This window comes from Taudactylus pleione, unplaced genomic scaffold (genome assembly GCF_031769625.1).
Source record: "Taudactylus pleione unplaced genomic scaffold, aTauple2 ptg000033l, whole genome shotgun sequence".
In the NCBI taxonomy this organism is placed as follows: domain Eukaryota; kingdom Metazoa; phylum Chordata; class Amphibia; order Anura; family Myobatrachidae; genus Taudactylus; species Taudactylus pleione.
This window is the reverse complement of record NW_028284435.1, coordinates 1,414,231-1,430,728: the sequence shown is the minus strand read 5'-3', so window position 1 is coordinate 1,430,728 and position 16,498 is coordinate 1,414,231.

The following is a 16,498-nucleotide window of genomic DNA, read 5'->3' as shown; positions in this document are numbered from 1 at the left end:
TCATTCACCTATTGCATATGTCTAATGTCCATGGCAGATGCCGTTTTTCTGCATTATCCTGTATTTGACAACTTCTCATCCTTTTTGAATATACAGCACAAATTTTTACTGTATGCATTTATATTTCATGCATCACCCTGTATTCATGAATAAATTTCATTATATCTCTACACTGACCTATGTCATCTATACGGTCGACTCCGTCACAGCAGTTATTTTGAGGAGCACCTAAATACATGGTAATACCATCATATTCAAAGCACTAAAGCCAATGTTAAGTTCCACCAATAAATTGTGATGTACTTACTGTATACTGTACATACTATGAGAAATGGAGTGGCAGGGCCTTAAATTAGTCTTCTATAGGGTTGCTGGAATATCTATTATCCTGGGAGCCATATATTATACACATATTTGACTGCAACTCACCTGCTACCTCCCCATTATCCCTGACTGTGGGTAGCAGTTGAAACTGTGGGGGTCATTCAGACCTGGTCCCAAACACTGATGTGCTCGCAACCGGGTCGATGGGTAGCCCTGCACATGTGCAGCAGCTGCACTGCACGTGCACAAGCCCCGGAGCAAGAGAGAAACTCCCTCGCACCGTAGCTCGCTACAAAAGGGGTGGCTGTCGATGTTGATCGACAGCTCACCCATTTTTGTAGGCGGGCCAGGAGGTGGTTTCCAAAATGGAGGCATTCCTTAAGGTACGCCTACCGTTTTGTGGGTGGCCGCACTGACATCATCAGTGATGTCAGTGGGGAGCTTCCTGCTCCATCAGAGCAGAAAGCTCCCTGGGGCTTGCGAGTGCCCAGACCCAACCTTAGGGTCTGGTCACAAGCCCCGATGGTCACGATGGTGATCACCATCACGACCATCACCCTGGTCGCTAGCTAAGCTGTGGGTGGTAACCCACAGCTTAGCTAGCGACCAGGAAGCCGCACCAAAAAAAAAGAAGCGCCCACCCTCATTCAGAGAGAGCGATCGCTTCTTGCGACCGTCTCTGAATGAGGTCCCGTGTTCTTTAAAAACTGTCAATGTAAAATATGGAATGATTTATACATTATTTGATATAGGATTTGTTATTTGCACGCTTGTTATGAAGTCTCAACATGTTATCGATACCTTGTAAAAACCTCTCTATGATCCTGCCTATACCTTCTACACCTTTATACGATGCAGCCTATACCTTCTAAAATTGTCGCTATTAGCATAATGAGTCATACAGTAAATAAATGCCTTCAGACTTTGAATGTGTTTCCAATGCACAAAAGGTTATTATTCAACATAAAAACAGAAGGTTACATGCTGTGATCTAAAGACAATTAGCGCAAATATATCATACATACCCAAGGTACAGTTGTTACATACGCACGCGCTCTGGGACCAGATACCGGCATCAGCAAGAAACCTCCATCAACAGCATCAGCAAAAAGACTCCTGATTGGGATCAGAGAGCGCACCTATATACTCTTACAGGGATAGGCAATACAATAGGCAAGTTTGGCATGATTCCATTGGTTCTCCGTTACGATGCTTCTGTTACAGGACAGTCAACAGGTCAATTCAAATGGACACAGGTCAGCCTCCGACAGCCTTTTGTCTCCTTTTTCCCGTTGCATGTAAATCTAAGCTGCTAATATTACATAGTACATTTTAGTGTTTTAACTCTCTATAGTCCATAAGTTGCGGACGTATGTTGCGATCTTCTCACTGATGACACTGGAAAGCTGTTGAGACAGAGTAGATCAGTACAACACCAAACACAGTCTGCTTATCATGTACTAAACCTTAGATATCAAATAATCTTTATTTCACAACATTAGTAATAAATGAATAAACCTTGAATATTACACTTTGAAGCGATGGGACCTTTTATGTAAGTGTGCAGTGTGTAAGTATTGGGGGTTTGGGAAAAGACGCTAGTTAGAGTACACCATGGTACGTGTTTCGCAGGGTTGATCCCTTTGTATGTTTAGTATCTGTATTTATATAGTGAGGACTTTTAACTTGGGGCAGCGTTCGTAAGTGGGGTATTATACAGTCGCTAATGTGAACAGCGCAACTGTGCGTATTTAATGTGTATATGGGGTATGATGAGATATGCGGTCGCACGATGCTAATAATAGTATCACTGTATGTACTTAAGTGTGAGTTTTGCTAAAATGGTGCTGGACAGCCATTCACAAAATGGCGTCATGCAGATCTCATTTTTTAAGATGGAGTCTTGTCGCCTTTCGCAAGATGGTGTTGCTCCGATCTAATTTTTTTTAACCGATCCTGTCTCAGCCAATTATCCGGCTTCGACAGTCCACCCTTTGATAGCAACCAACATGCTGTCATACACTGGTCTTACATTTAATTTTTAGGCTTACATTATGACATATTATTTAATGTTATTATGGGATGGCACAAGGTGGTTCTTAATCCATCAATAATGGGTCTCCAGGAGGGGACATAAAACTACCCTTATACACACACCGTGGATCCTGGAAGATCATGGGAAAGATGCGGGGATGCACCTATACTATAAAGGAATTCTTGAGGGGGAGTTAGGGACTTACATTATTTGAGGTGTTTTAAAATAACATTTTAATAATACATTATGTGCATATCTAAATATAATACATTATACAATGGTATTTCCTAGTTCAGGGTTGTAATGCAGTTCTACATTTACCTCAGTATTCATATTGTCCCTACTGACCACCATCATAATTTTGTTCTTCTGGTTTACCTTATTTTTACATTTTCCACACTTCAACACAGTAGGAACACACTTGACACATATACCAATTACTATGATGACAACCAGTATGAGGATCAGGAGTTTACCTATGCTTGCCATCATTTCCTGGACCCATTCTCCTAGACTTGAGAACCATTTCCCTGGGTTCAACCATGAAACCCATTCCTCTACCTTCTCCTCTACTTCAGCCATTGAAGCATTATGGTTCTTTCGAAATTCCCATTTTAGCTACAGAATTTCATCCATCTTCCAGTCTATCACCTCCTTGGGGTCGCTGGTATCATTTGTGACATAAGTGCAACACTTCACTCCAAATTGGGTGGCCAAAGTTATGCAGTACCCTCCAGTGACAGCGGTTAAATAATTTAACATTAGTCTGTGTTGCAACAATTCTTTCTTGTATGCTTGCAACTCCCTACCTGTATACCTGAATGTGTCATCATACATCTCTGGATATTATCTATCAATTTAGCAAGATCTTGGATATATCTAAAATTTAATGTACCCCGAGCGATCCTGGTGGGATCCAGTGCTACTAAAACTTGAAAGCAAGTTGTCTCACTAATTATCTGTGTGGCTTTATGCACATTACCAGGTATCATATTTATTTTGCCTTTGTGTTCATACTGCGTGTGAAGATATGGTGATGGTGTGTTTTTATGAATACCAAGCATTTCAACATGTGTGAGGGTCATAACCTCTGGGACTACTCTTCCCAGGTAACACAAACCTTTGGAACTCGGAGAGAGACACTTATACGCTTTCATTCCACATATAAAGTATACATCGTCGGGGAGAACATAAGGAATAGTATGCATCATTATCATTAAACACATTTCCCTCACAAATAATCCTATCTCAGGTTCTCCCATCTGGCAAATACATGTTTCTGGTTGTGTAACCTTAGCACAGTACCATTCTGGTATTCTACCAACCATTTCTTTGGTGTTGCTCAGTGTATATTTATACTGGAAGTGTCTTTCACCTGATCTAATTTTGCGTAATAGTTCATAATTCATAGGCTCACGGTCAGCTCTTTGTGAGAAGGTCATCGTCTGATTATTTCCAGTCACATCCCAACTTCCTGGATCATTAGAGTTGGTGATGTTTCAACATAATAGTGTTTTATCTACTTGGTACTGGTGGAGTTTAAAATGGGATGGTTTGGTATTAAGAAATTTCCAGTCCAGTGTCTTCCCTTCTGGCAATTCTAAAATTTCAGAGATATTTATGCATCTCTCATCAATTACGGACCCACAGAACTCACACATACAATAATCCTCAAACGATAGACCTTCACACTGTCCCCGAGAATCCAAAATAGCAGATCTCTAAACAATTAAAGTACTAAGATTGGTCAGATACTCCCCTGATTGGCATAGCACTCCTCCTCTTGACTCCACTCCATAAGCACTGCCATCAGCTCCCATCTCCTCTATCAGTCCCCCGTCACAGAAACCAGAAATCCCTGAGCAAACCAGGATGATGGAAACTCTGGAAGAGAATATAAAAATGAACACAGCAGACCAGTCCATCGCCGCAGCAAGGACCTGCAAAATTCTTTATCTCAGGTATCTCACTACAACCTTTTAATCCTCCCGGAACAAGCTCGCGATCGACAGGTCCATGTTATCAGCCTTGTCTCCTCCTTGTTTCTCCACTGGTTGGTTGAACTATTTGCAGTGAGTGGAATGGACCCAGGTATCTCTCTTGGCCACCTTCAATGATGTGGTACTCATCAGCAACACCTGATATGGACCCTCCCAACGATCAGTCAGACAACCTGAATGCAAGAAATTTCTGATCATAACATATTCTCCAGGTTCAACATCATGACAGTTTGTTTCAGGCATATCATGGGACAATAATTTCAGTTTCTGCTGTTACTGTTTTAACTGTTTACTCATTGATATAAGATACTTTACAGTTACCTCGTTGTTACCTTTTAAATCTTCCTGCAGACTTATAATCAAATGAGGTTGTCTACTGAACAGCATTTCAAATGGAGACAGATTTAGAGTGGGTCTAGGAGTGATCCTTATGCTATGTAGGACCAATGGTAATGCTTCCGGCTGTCCTAGTCCAGTCTCTGCCATGATTTTACTTAGTTTATTTTTAATAGTCCCGTTCATCCTCTCTACCTTGGCACTGGCTTGCAGTCGGTAGGGGGTGTGAAGTCGACTATTAATACCCATCAGCTTACACATTTTTTGGAAAACATCACCTGTGAAATGAGTACCCCTATCACTCTCGATAATTTTAGGGATACCATATCTGCATACAAACTCCTGTTCAATTTTCTTGCCAGTAAACGTAGCAGTATTAGTGGCAGCTGGGTATGCCACAACCCAATTGGAAAACACGTCAGCGCACACTAATACATACTTGAGATTCCTGCAGGGTGGTAATTGGATGAAATCGATTTGTATTACCTGGAAATGCCCGTCAGTCATTGGAATGTGGGATGGTTTGGTAGGGATCGTTTTCCCAATGTTTTTCCTCAAGCAGGTCAGACAGGACATTGCTCTCTTTTCTGCTTGAGAAGAGATACCCGGTGTGCACCAGTATGCTCTCACCAATTTGCACATACCTTGCTTTCCCAGATGGGTCAGACCGTGTGCTGCCTCAGCCAGGCTGGGGTAATATGCCTTGGGAGCTACTGGTTTACCTTGTCCGTCCCTCCAGAGTCCAGAGGACTCTTGTCCATATCCCTTGGACTTCCAGGCTGACTTTTCCTGAATTGAACACAAATTTTGCATCTCAATTAATTTCAGCATATCAATTGTTTGGAAAGACATAATTTGTTCCGTTGGTACATTCATTTTTAACCCTGCTGCCCATTTTGCTGCTTCATCTGCTCTGTTGTTGCCCAGTGACACTGGATCATCCTCACATATATGGGTTTTACACTTAATTACTGCCACTGCCTTTGGCAATTGGATTGCTGTTAATAGTCTTTTTATATGTTTGGAATGTGCAATTGGTGTGCCTGCTGCTGTCATAAATTTTCTCAGATGCCATAAGGCACCGAAATCTAGAGTCAGTATAGATATTAGCAAATTTACCTTCCGCTAATGCACAAACTCTCTTTAGTGCCACCAGTTCCGCCACTTGTGCCGAGTGTTGTGGTCCTAAATTTTCGGCTTCTATGATGTCTTCATCATTTACAACAGCATAACCTGTACACAACTCACCTGTATCTGTTTGTCTATGACAACTCCCGTCCATTTAAAATGTCACATCCACATTCTCTAAAGGTGTGTCACATATGTCAGGTCTTGCAGTAAAGGTCTAGTTCAGATATTCCATACAATCATGTGCATCACTATGTCTGCTGAACTCACTTCCCGCCAGCAACCCATCTCCCTCCACCCTTTGTGCATCACGTTGCACATATGGTAAATACGTTGCTGGGTTTAATGTACTGCATCGTTTAACAGTGATGTTTGCAGTGTCTATTAGAGCTAGTTCCCACTTGTAAATCTAGCTGAAGAGACGTGTCTGGTTTGGGAAGAGTTCAGCAGAGCAGATACAGCATGGGGAGTATAGACAAACATATCATGGCCTAGTACCACATCCTCACTCTTACTGACCAATAGAGCAGTTGCTGCTACACTTCTTAAACATGTTGGGAGTGATCTTGCCACAGTGTCCAATTGTGCACTGTAGTATGCTACGGGCCTACTGGCATCACCATGTTTTTGTGTGAGGACACCTGCTGTGCAACCATCGGCTTCCGTACAATACAAATCAAAAGGTTTTTCATAATCAGGTATTCCCAATGCAGGTGCTTTTGTCAGACTATCCTTAAGATTAAGGAAAGCCTGCTCTGATTCCTCTGTGTGTATGACACAGTCGGGCTTTGAGGAAGAGACTAAGTCCTGTAATGGCAAGGCCAAAATAGAAAAACCTGGGATCCACATTCTGCAATATCCACACATTCCAAAGAAGGTACGAATTTGTTGTTGGTTCTGTGGCAGTGTCATGTTCTGTATGGCCTGGATTCTGTCATTTGTGAGATGTCGTAACCCCTGAGTTAGGCAGTAACCTAAATATTTAACCCTGGACTGGCATGGCTGTAGTTTATACTTGGCAACCTTGTGTCCTGTTTGCAAGAGATGAAGCAACAAAAGTTTAGTATCATTTAAACATGACATTAACAAATCAGAACATAACAATAAATCATCCACATATTGTATTAGAACAGATCCATTGGCATGTTGAAAAGATTGTAAACAGTCGTGTAAGGCATGGGAAAAGATACTGGGGCTGTCTATGAAACCCTGGGGCAATCATGTCCATGTATATTGTACACCCCTGTATGTGAAAGCAAATAGGTACTGACAGTCAGGATGAAAGGCATAGAGAAGAAAGCAGAACAGAGGTCAATGACAGTGAAATGGGTTGCATTTGGTCGGATCTGCATGAGAATGACAGCTGGATTTGGCACTACGGAAAATTGGCTCTCTACCACCTTATTAACACCTCTAAGGTCTTGTACCAGCCTATAACCCCTCCCACCACTCTTCTTTACCGGAAAGTTGGGACTGTTGGCTACACTAGCTGTACGAATTAAAATTCCCTGTTGTAACAATCGCTCAATTATGGAATAAAACCCTAATTCTACCTCTTGTTTTAATGGGTACTGGGGAATTTTTGGAGATTGTCTACCACTTTTTAAATTTACCATTACGGGACCTACCAGCGGCTATTTTCTACATATGCTCCGGTTACGTCTGACTAATTCCGGCTCCACACACTGCAGCTGACTGAGAGATTGACTCCTGATGGTCAGTAACAGCCAAGCGAGACATCGCTAGCTGCAAGAATGGCATACCATTCAGCCGCCCTGCATCAGAACCGCACCGCTTACCAGCACTACGAGACTTTGTTCATTTATTGCTCTCCTTGCCGGGATCCACGAGCAGAAACTTCATCCAGATCCTCTGCCACAAAATATCCACATTACAAACTGCATTGAACAGGTAAGCCCCTGGAGAGATCCAGCACGTTATTGGCTTTATTTTCACTATAACATCTGGTTACTGGATTGTGGATTCATTATAATTATATCACTCAGCATTTTTTATATTTTCACTGCATGCAGGTTTTTCTGTCCTTTTTAAGGACCAACTGATTTATTCATTACTCGTTTTCACATTTACCAGGATATCCCTTTCTTATGAGGACATATATGCGCATTTTATTTTTACCTATTGTTACAAGCTACATTTGTTTTTAATGACATTTCATGTTGATTGTTTATTCCACTGTTTATAAACAGATTCCATTCTGTTTTATATTTGTGTCTCTGTATAATTAAATATATTTATTAAATTTAATCTCATTTTTTATATTCAACATATTATTAGCGCTCCCACACTTGTGTTTTTCTCTATCATGTACTAAACCTTAGATATCAAATAATCTTTATTTCACAACATTAGTAATAAATTAATAAACCTTGAATATTACACTTTGAAGCTATGGAACTTTTTATGTAAGTGTGCAGTGTGTAAGTATTGGGAGTTTGGGAAATTACGCTAGTTAGAGTTCACCATGGTATGTGTTTTGCAGGGTTGATCCCTTTGTATGTTTTAGTGACTGTCTGTATTTATATAGTGAGGACTTTTAACTTGGGGCAGTTGTGGACGCATGAAACAAATAAACAGTGTTCGTACACGGGGTATTATACAGTCGCTAATGTGAACAGCGCAACTGTGCGTATTTAATGTGTATATGGGGTATGATGAGATATGCGGTTGCACGATTCTAATAATAGCATCGCTGTATGTACTTAAGTGTGAGTTGGCTAAAATGGCACTGGGCGGCCATTCGCAAAATGGCGTCATGCAGATCTCATTTTTTAAGATGGAGTCTTGTCGCCATTCGTAAGATGGCATCGCTCCGATCTAATTTTTTTTAACTGATCCTGTCTCAGCCAATTATCCGGCTTCAACAATGTGTTTAACACATAGCCTTAACTATAAATTAATTAATATACTTACAGTATATGTGTAAGGCGGATAGTATCAATTAAGTACAATACGTTACACTAGATAAAATATGACACTTTTGCAATATTCTATTTTGGCTTGTAGTGAAATAATGTGTGCACTCCCCAGACTGGGGCTGGGTAATGATAGTTCTGTATCTTGAACCTGAACCCCAGGATCTCCTGGGGTAATATTTGCTTGATCTCCTCCTCATAGGAACCAAACTGAATATGTAGAAGTGGCCCACATCCTGTTTTTATGGCTGCTCTTCTCAAAAACAGAGAACAAATAAAATGTGAAACATAGAAAACAAAAAGAAAACACAACAACCATACTGCTCACACGCAAATAAGATATTGAACAATGAAATTAACAAGACAAGGAACAATGTAATAAACACAAATAAAATGACAATACTGTACAAAGGCACAGAGACACAGTATAAGCAATCAATTTACATTAACCAATCCACCAAATAATGGTCTCCTAGATGATCTTGTGTCTCTAGTTTTATATTTGCACTTTGAGGTTTACGTTATTTGTTTTTACTTATTTGAACTATGAGCACTACTGTTTTTGAAGTTCACTGATTGTTGCTCATGTTTGAAGTTCACCATTATTCAATGTGTCCTCCATTGTGGGTCGACAACAGTGTCCATTCAAAATGCATTGTGTGCATATATGTATGATTAGGGCTCCATGCTCACACCTACCCACTTTCATTGCATTTAGAGACAGACATATGTTTGGAGGGCACTTTCACCTTGTGAGTATCCCTGGAATTCTTTATTGTATTCTCAGTTACTGTTAATAATGGTACTTGAGTGTAATATGTATTTATGTTTAATGCTAGGTTATAACTAAACAATTAAATATATACTGTATGCTGTATGTTTTTTGGGCATTATGGCTAATACCTACTGTATATGTTGTATCTTTTGCTGGTTTTCTTAGTCACTGCTAATAACAGCACTTTACTAAATGCAATATGTATCTATTCCTAATGCTATGTTATGGCTAAATAACTAAATATACATCCTGTATAATTTTGAGCATCATGCTCACCTTGTTTATTATGCAATAAAAGCTATAAGATCAACTTAAATATCCACCCTTTGGCCACTTATATATACAATTACAGTGAGCCTTTTATTAAGTGAATATGGCCACTTATATATACATTTGTAGTGAGATGGTTATGTATTGAGTGACTATCGCTGCTTATATATACAATTATAATGAGTCTGGTTTTACGTGACTATGGCTTGGCCTTTTCTTTAGTGCAAATTATTTAATAAAGTATACCTTTTAATCTGGTTCTAAATCACTCCTTGAATCCAGTACATTTTTTGAGATTCACTTATCCACTGGATTTGAATTCCCATTTAGGGGCTGCACTTTTTAGTCTTTTGTCCCTTACCAACATGCCAATAGTTGTTTTTTTTTTATTCTTCTTTGCGTGCAATCAATCTTTTCCTATTGTTATGAATGATCTAGCGATTTCCAGTACATCAATCACGACATTACACTATAATTCTTAGTATGTATTTTTTTATTGTTCTTACATATGTCTTTCTAACTGGTTATGTCTATGTATGAATTCCTTTCGATACCTTTGTTCATGTCTTGTTTTTAAAAGATTTCTTACCCCTGAAGAAGTCCATTTATGGACGAAACGTGTAGGGTTTCTGGTTCCGTGTCCAAACACTAAGCTGGAGGATCCTACCAATCGAGCTCTCACCCGTAATGGTGGTGGCAGGATTATATCGTCACCTCAACTGTATTGTGATTGTGGAAACTTTGTCACCTTCTTTAAGCTATTAGAAATTTTTATAAATTATGCATTGTTTTTAATCAAAAATAAAAAAAATTGGCAATTATTTACTGAAAGGCCATTGGGCCTTTTTCTTGTTGGGTGATCTTTGGTAAAAAGGTATTTTTAGGAACATATTGGATATATCAGTCTCGACAATTCTACATCTTGGGGGATCCTAGTGGAAAGGACATTTAGATACAGTAAAAATGACCTACTGATCTTATCATATGGGTTTATCACTCTTATATTTAAATATTTCTTATGTATAGTGCCCTCTGGTTATTGTATAAAGTTAAAAGGTGAGCATTTTAAAATGTGTTACCTTGAAAATTATGTATTAAACACTGAAACATTGGTGTCTATCCTGCAATAAGTACCTTATTGCCGATATTGTCCTGGATACTTTTGGATTCCCTTCTTGGAGAATACCTAAGGAGGGCATAGGGGCTATTATCCACATTGTTGTGGGTGTGCTGCCCCACTGAACTATATATATTGGGGGCTTCCTGGTTGCAGGCATCAAGGTTCCTGGGCAGTGGCACCCACATGAATGTATATACCCTTGTACTGGGTGTATTTTCAGTCTGTTTTCTGTATTTATCACAATGGTGGACGTGGCAGGTGATTCCAGTGAGGGGATATGTGCTGCCTTGAATTTATCTAAACTAACGCAAGGAGATACTCTGACTTTCTCAGAGTCTGAGGCAGAATCTATCCTATTCAAGGATCAATTTGGTGATATGGACAATGTACAGTCTGTTGAGCACCTTTGCCACAAATTGCTTAAATTAAAACAACGGGAACAAGATTACTGCTATCATGGAGTTACTTTAAATGACTATTACAAAGAAAAGCGCATACCTTGCGGCTTTCGAGTTAAAAACTACCCCACAATTGTCCGGTTCAACACTACCTTTTGCAAGCGTTGGATCGCAGTGCTTAATAGATGTAGCTATAACTTAATGTTATTGGTCATAGAAGAGGTGGGTCATGAGTTAAAGGTGACCCATGATAAAATTACTGCTTTTGACCTAGCACATATCAGTACATTACAATCTGATGGAGACACTAATTGGATTGAAAAATTTAATACACAAATTAATACATACAAGCATGATTTGATCCGATTTAAAAAGCTTAAAATGAGTAGCAGCCAGTTGTGAGCAAAATAGGGTGTATCACTGGATAAGTGGTGGCCAAAGAAACAGATACGCCCTCAGCGCAAAGTGTACCGTAAATCTAGTGCTGAATCTGATACCTCACAGAAATATATGACCACCAGAGACTCTGACTTTGACAATGGGTCCAGAAGGGGAGCCTCATCTATTGCCACTTTTGGGGTGTGTACTCACACGCAAGGTCTAGATCCAGGAGGATAATTCCGAGGAGAGGCAGTCAGGGGTCGTGCTCATGGAAGGGCCAGACAATCACCGCTGCCCAACAAAAAATAGTATTCCATCTATCATCCCATAAATTGACTGTGTACGAGAAGCAGTTTTAAGTTGGGAATTGTCTTTTGTCCCTACCTTGCAATTCAATGGTTTACAATGGGAAGTGGACAAATATTGCTTAAATAGAAAGTTGCATTTGTATGAGCACTTTAATGACAGTAAGACACAGTTATCATCAGCTGCACCCACAAATCAAATTCCAGCATCTTTGTGCAAATTGCAAATTACAACGCAAGCCTTTATTTGAACTTACCTTCAGTAACACCGCTATTAAGACCTTCTCTGTGGGAACATCAAGTTGCTGATACAGTTCTTCCTTCAGCTATGGATTGTAAATGTTGCACTAACCTCTCTGTATCTGAGTATCAAACATTACGCGATTTGTCATCTTAAAATGATATTGTTATACGTCCCGCCGATAAGGGTGGGGCTGTAGTAGTTCAAGATCTGTCTAAATATAAAATAGATATTGAGCGTCAGTTGTCTGACACGTCTGTGTGTAGGCTATTACAGAATGATCCTACTAGTAATGATTTGTTTAACAGGTTGGTGATGACAGTTGATGAGGGGGTGATTTCTAACTCATTGAGTGATGCCTAATTTGTGAAAATCCTGTTGTACCCTTACTCTTCATGCTGCCTAAGATACATAAAGCGTTGGAGGACACCCTGATCAACCAATTATTGAGGCATGGGGGTCTCTATTCAAACCTGTGTCAACATATCTTGATACATTGTTGCAGCCTTGCATATTAGGTCATCCTGATTATTTGCTTGACACCATATAATTTTTCAATAAACTGTCAAAGATTGGTGGCACATAGTTTTCTCTGTAGTATTGATGTCTCCAATCTTTATAAGGTAATTCCTAATGATTTGGGTATGATGGTTATTTGTAAACTCATTGAGGATAACCCTCTATTTTTAGGGCCTCAGAGTAGTTGTGTGTCTGATCTATTGGAGATGGTACTTACTCAGAACTATTTCCTTTACGATGGGAGGTTTTATCTCCAGCTGGCAGGGTGTGCAATGGAGTCCAATGTGGCCCCATCATACGCCAATGCCTTTAGGTTTCAAGCTGAACGCAATATATTTTTTTCTGATTCTGTTATATCTGGTATGATATTGATTTATACCAGATACATAGATGATTGAGTCTGATTAAGTTTACCTACAAGATAGACCCACTGACAGTTAATTTTCTTGATGTACAGGTGCCTCTTTCTAATGAAAAATTAGTTACCACATTGTATAGCAAGCCCATAAATAGAAACACTTTTTTACACTCTGGGAATTTCCATCCAAAACCCCTTAAATATGGTTTACCATACTGACAGTTTATCCATGCGGTACACATTTGCAGTGATCTACAGTACAAGCTGCACGTGAGCAGATTGATATAATGGTATCTAAATTTGGTCAGAGGGACTATGACTTATCCTGTTTACTTAAAGCTATGGAACTTTCAATAAAAATACCTAGGGAACATCTACTTGCACCGAGAGTGAGGCATAATACAGAGAAGAGACGCATGGCATGGATTAGTCATTATAATGTGGCAAGTGGTGAAATTCGTCCCATTACAAATAATTTATGGCCCATTCTACAATCTGGCCATGACTTAAACCTTAGTTATACTACTGGCATGCCATGTTACAAATGGGGGCGTAGTATGCGGGATTGGGTAGTGAAAGCTGATGTATCCAATTTCTCAAGATCTGAGTCGACCAATTTTTTACAACCTAAGAAGGGCTGTTATAAGTGTCCTTAGTTGTTTAACCTGTCGTTACCTAATTGTTGGTGACAGCTTTTGCCATCCCTTTAGTGGAAAGTGATTTTTTAGACATCACAGGATTACCTGTATGACTAAATTCATTGTATACATGATTACGTGTCCCTGTGGGTTGTGTTCTGTCCAGGGGCGTCTTAAGAGTGGAGGAGGCCCGTGTGCACTCCCTGTGCTAGGCCCCCTCCTCTCTCCCCGGTGGCCAGCAGCCAACTGACATGGCTAGCCAAGCCACTGGAGCCTTAGTAGACTCCGGGCACTAGAGTGTGCCCGGAGTCTACTGCACATGCGCAGAACACCGGAAAAATGGCCTCGGTGGCCATTTTCCAGTGTTCTGAGCAGCGCAGACACGCGACGTGGGACCACGGACAGGTAAATCTAAAGTAATATGGGTGCAGTGTGTGCGGTGCGGGGCCTCCCTGGACCCGGGGGGCCCGTGTGCCCCGCACACACTTCACCCATTATAGATATGCCACTGGTTCTGTCGGCAAGACCAATGAAATCCTCAGGGAATGTATGGCATTACACTGCTCTACCATTAGGAGTGCATTGAACACTGGTCAGAGTGACCAGCTGTTGCACGATATTTTGCACAGACTGGCCATAGTTTGGCAGCTTTGTGGTATGTGATCTTTGATCACATGCCTCCTTCAATTAGGGGGGGAGATTGGTCTCTTAAATTATTGAGATTTGAGTCTCGGTTGATTTATAGATTGTGGACTTTTGTTGCCTAGAGGGTTAAATGAATATCTAGGATTACACTGCTTTATGTAATATCTTTATTATGCTGTGCCTGCGGGCTGATGTTAACATAATGATGATTTTTTAATACTACTATTATGGTGAACTTTTAGATTCTATGATTCTGTTTTCATCTGCAATTATTATATAATATATTTAGTAATGTTCTAGTATTATGTATGTGGAATGAGATAAGCACTCTGCAGAAGTGGCATAAAACTGATTCTCATCTCTAAGCATATGTGTTAAAACAGAGCATGGGCAAGTTATATTAAATACATTTTAGTAAAATGTATGCAAAAGTATTCATTGAGTAACATCCAAGGCAAATGGTCTACAAAATTCACAAATCCATGACAGGTTTCTGTGTCTGCAAAATGATAACAGATTGTCAAAAAGGGTTAAAGCAGCTGTCCTCCATGGCTCCCTTTAGCTCTCAAGAGTGTGGAAAACTGTATTGTTTGCCGTAATCATGACACAGATCTGCATGTGTATGTCTTTAATAATTCATGTTGCAGCTTGTCTCACTGTGGGGACAGATGTCAGTGAAATCAGTGACAGCCGATCATGCTGATCCCATATATAATCATGTGCAAGCTGATCCTTCAATGACACTGAGCCTTGGGAAAGGTGCTCAACAAAACGTATATGACAATGATCAACATAGACGAAAAAAAAACACTGTTTGTAATCATTATATATATTGTTAGAAATAAATTATTTGTTTATAAGTTCATCCTTGTCCAAAAATGTCAGTGATATATTATTTGTTTCATTGTACATGCTTTTGTATACAATGTGTAATCTTTACATCATCTACTTACAGTAAATGAGTAATAAGGAAGGAGTGCTATCATATAGGATTGCCGGTTTTTCTGGATCAATACTTACTGCATGTCATAGTCTTGTTTTATATATGTACTATGAGCTATATTAGCTCGGAATTAACCCTAATCACAAATAGCCCAATAGCACTGCTCACAAAATGCCCATGGACAGTTTACTGTAGAGCTTAGGGATGGCCATCGATGATTCAAAATCATCAATGGTTTATGGCTGATGTCGAATGCATAAAGCATAACCGAATGATTTTTGTCTTGCAAGGTACCAGGACACGGAGCTTAGCTCCACCGCAGACACCCGTGAAGCCCTACCCCCAGGCTCTGATTGTCCAACGGGCCAGTCCATCAAAGAACAGGGATGATCATCTGTTAGTGAAACCATCGATGGTCATCCATTGCATAGTTGGTTACCATCGATGGTCATTTGCTAAATCGCCATTGTTGGTAGCCATCGATGGTGACCACACTGATGGCCATCCCTAACAGAGCTATACTGAATGCTTGTCAGGTGGTGCACCGGAATAGAGCGCACACAGTATGCTCTGTAGGCAGAACCACCAGCTGTAATTAATAATAGTAGTGGTGTGTCCATCTGTAGTGGTGCTGTACAATGTTATTTAATAATAAAAATATAAATTATACTGTGACTAATATTTACATCATTGAATCATGAGGGGAATTTTTAAGGACAGTTATTTTACAAATGAAATAGAGGCACAAGGAGGGGGTTTGGGTGGTTATTAATGGACAGGTACAGTTATTTTAGAGAGAGTGAGGCATAGAGAGTTGGTTTGGGGGGAGGAGTAACAACTGACATTTAGTCACGACCAAGAAGCCCAGGTCCACACTGTCACAGTATTGTTGGCCATGACCCCTCCAGTTTTACAATCAGTGGGGAGGGGGGTGGGCACCGATGCTCTTTCTTGCACAGGGCACTAAAATGTCTAGTTACGGCACTAATGCTTGTGATGCCTGATAATGTACTATACAGCTAATTTTAAATGTGTACACATTACACAGCAATATGGATCCTGCTGTCCTAGTAAATGTTTTTGTTAGAGTAGCTCTTGCACTTGTTAGGTAAGGGCTTCCTGCTTTCCAAGACTACACTGACCACC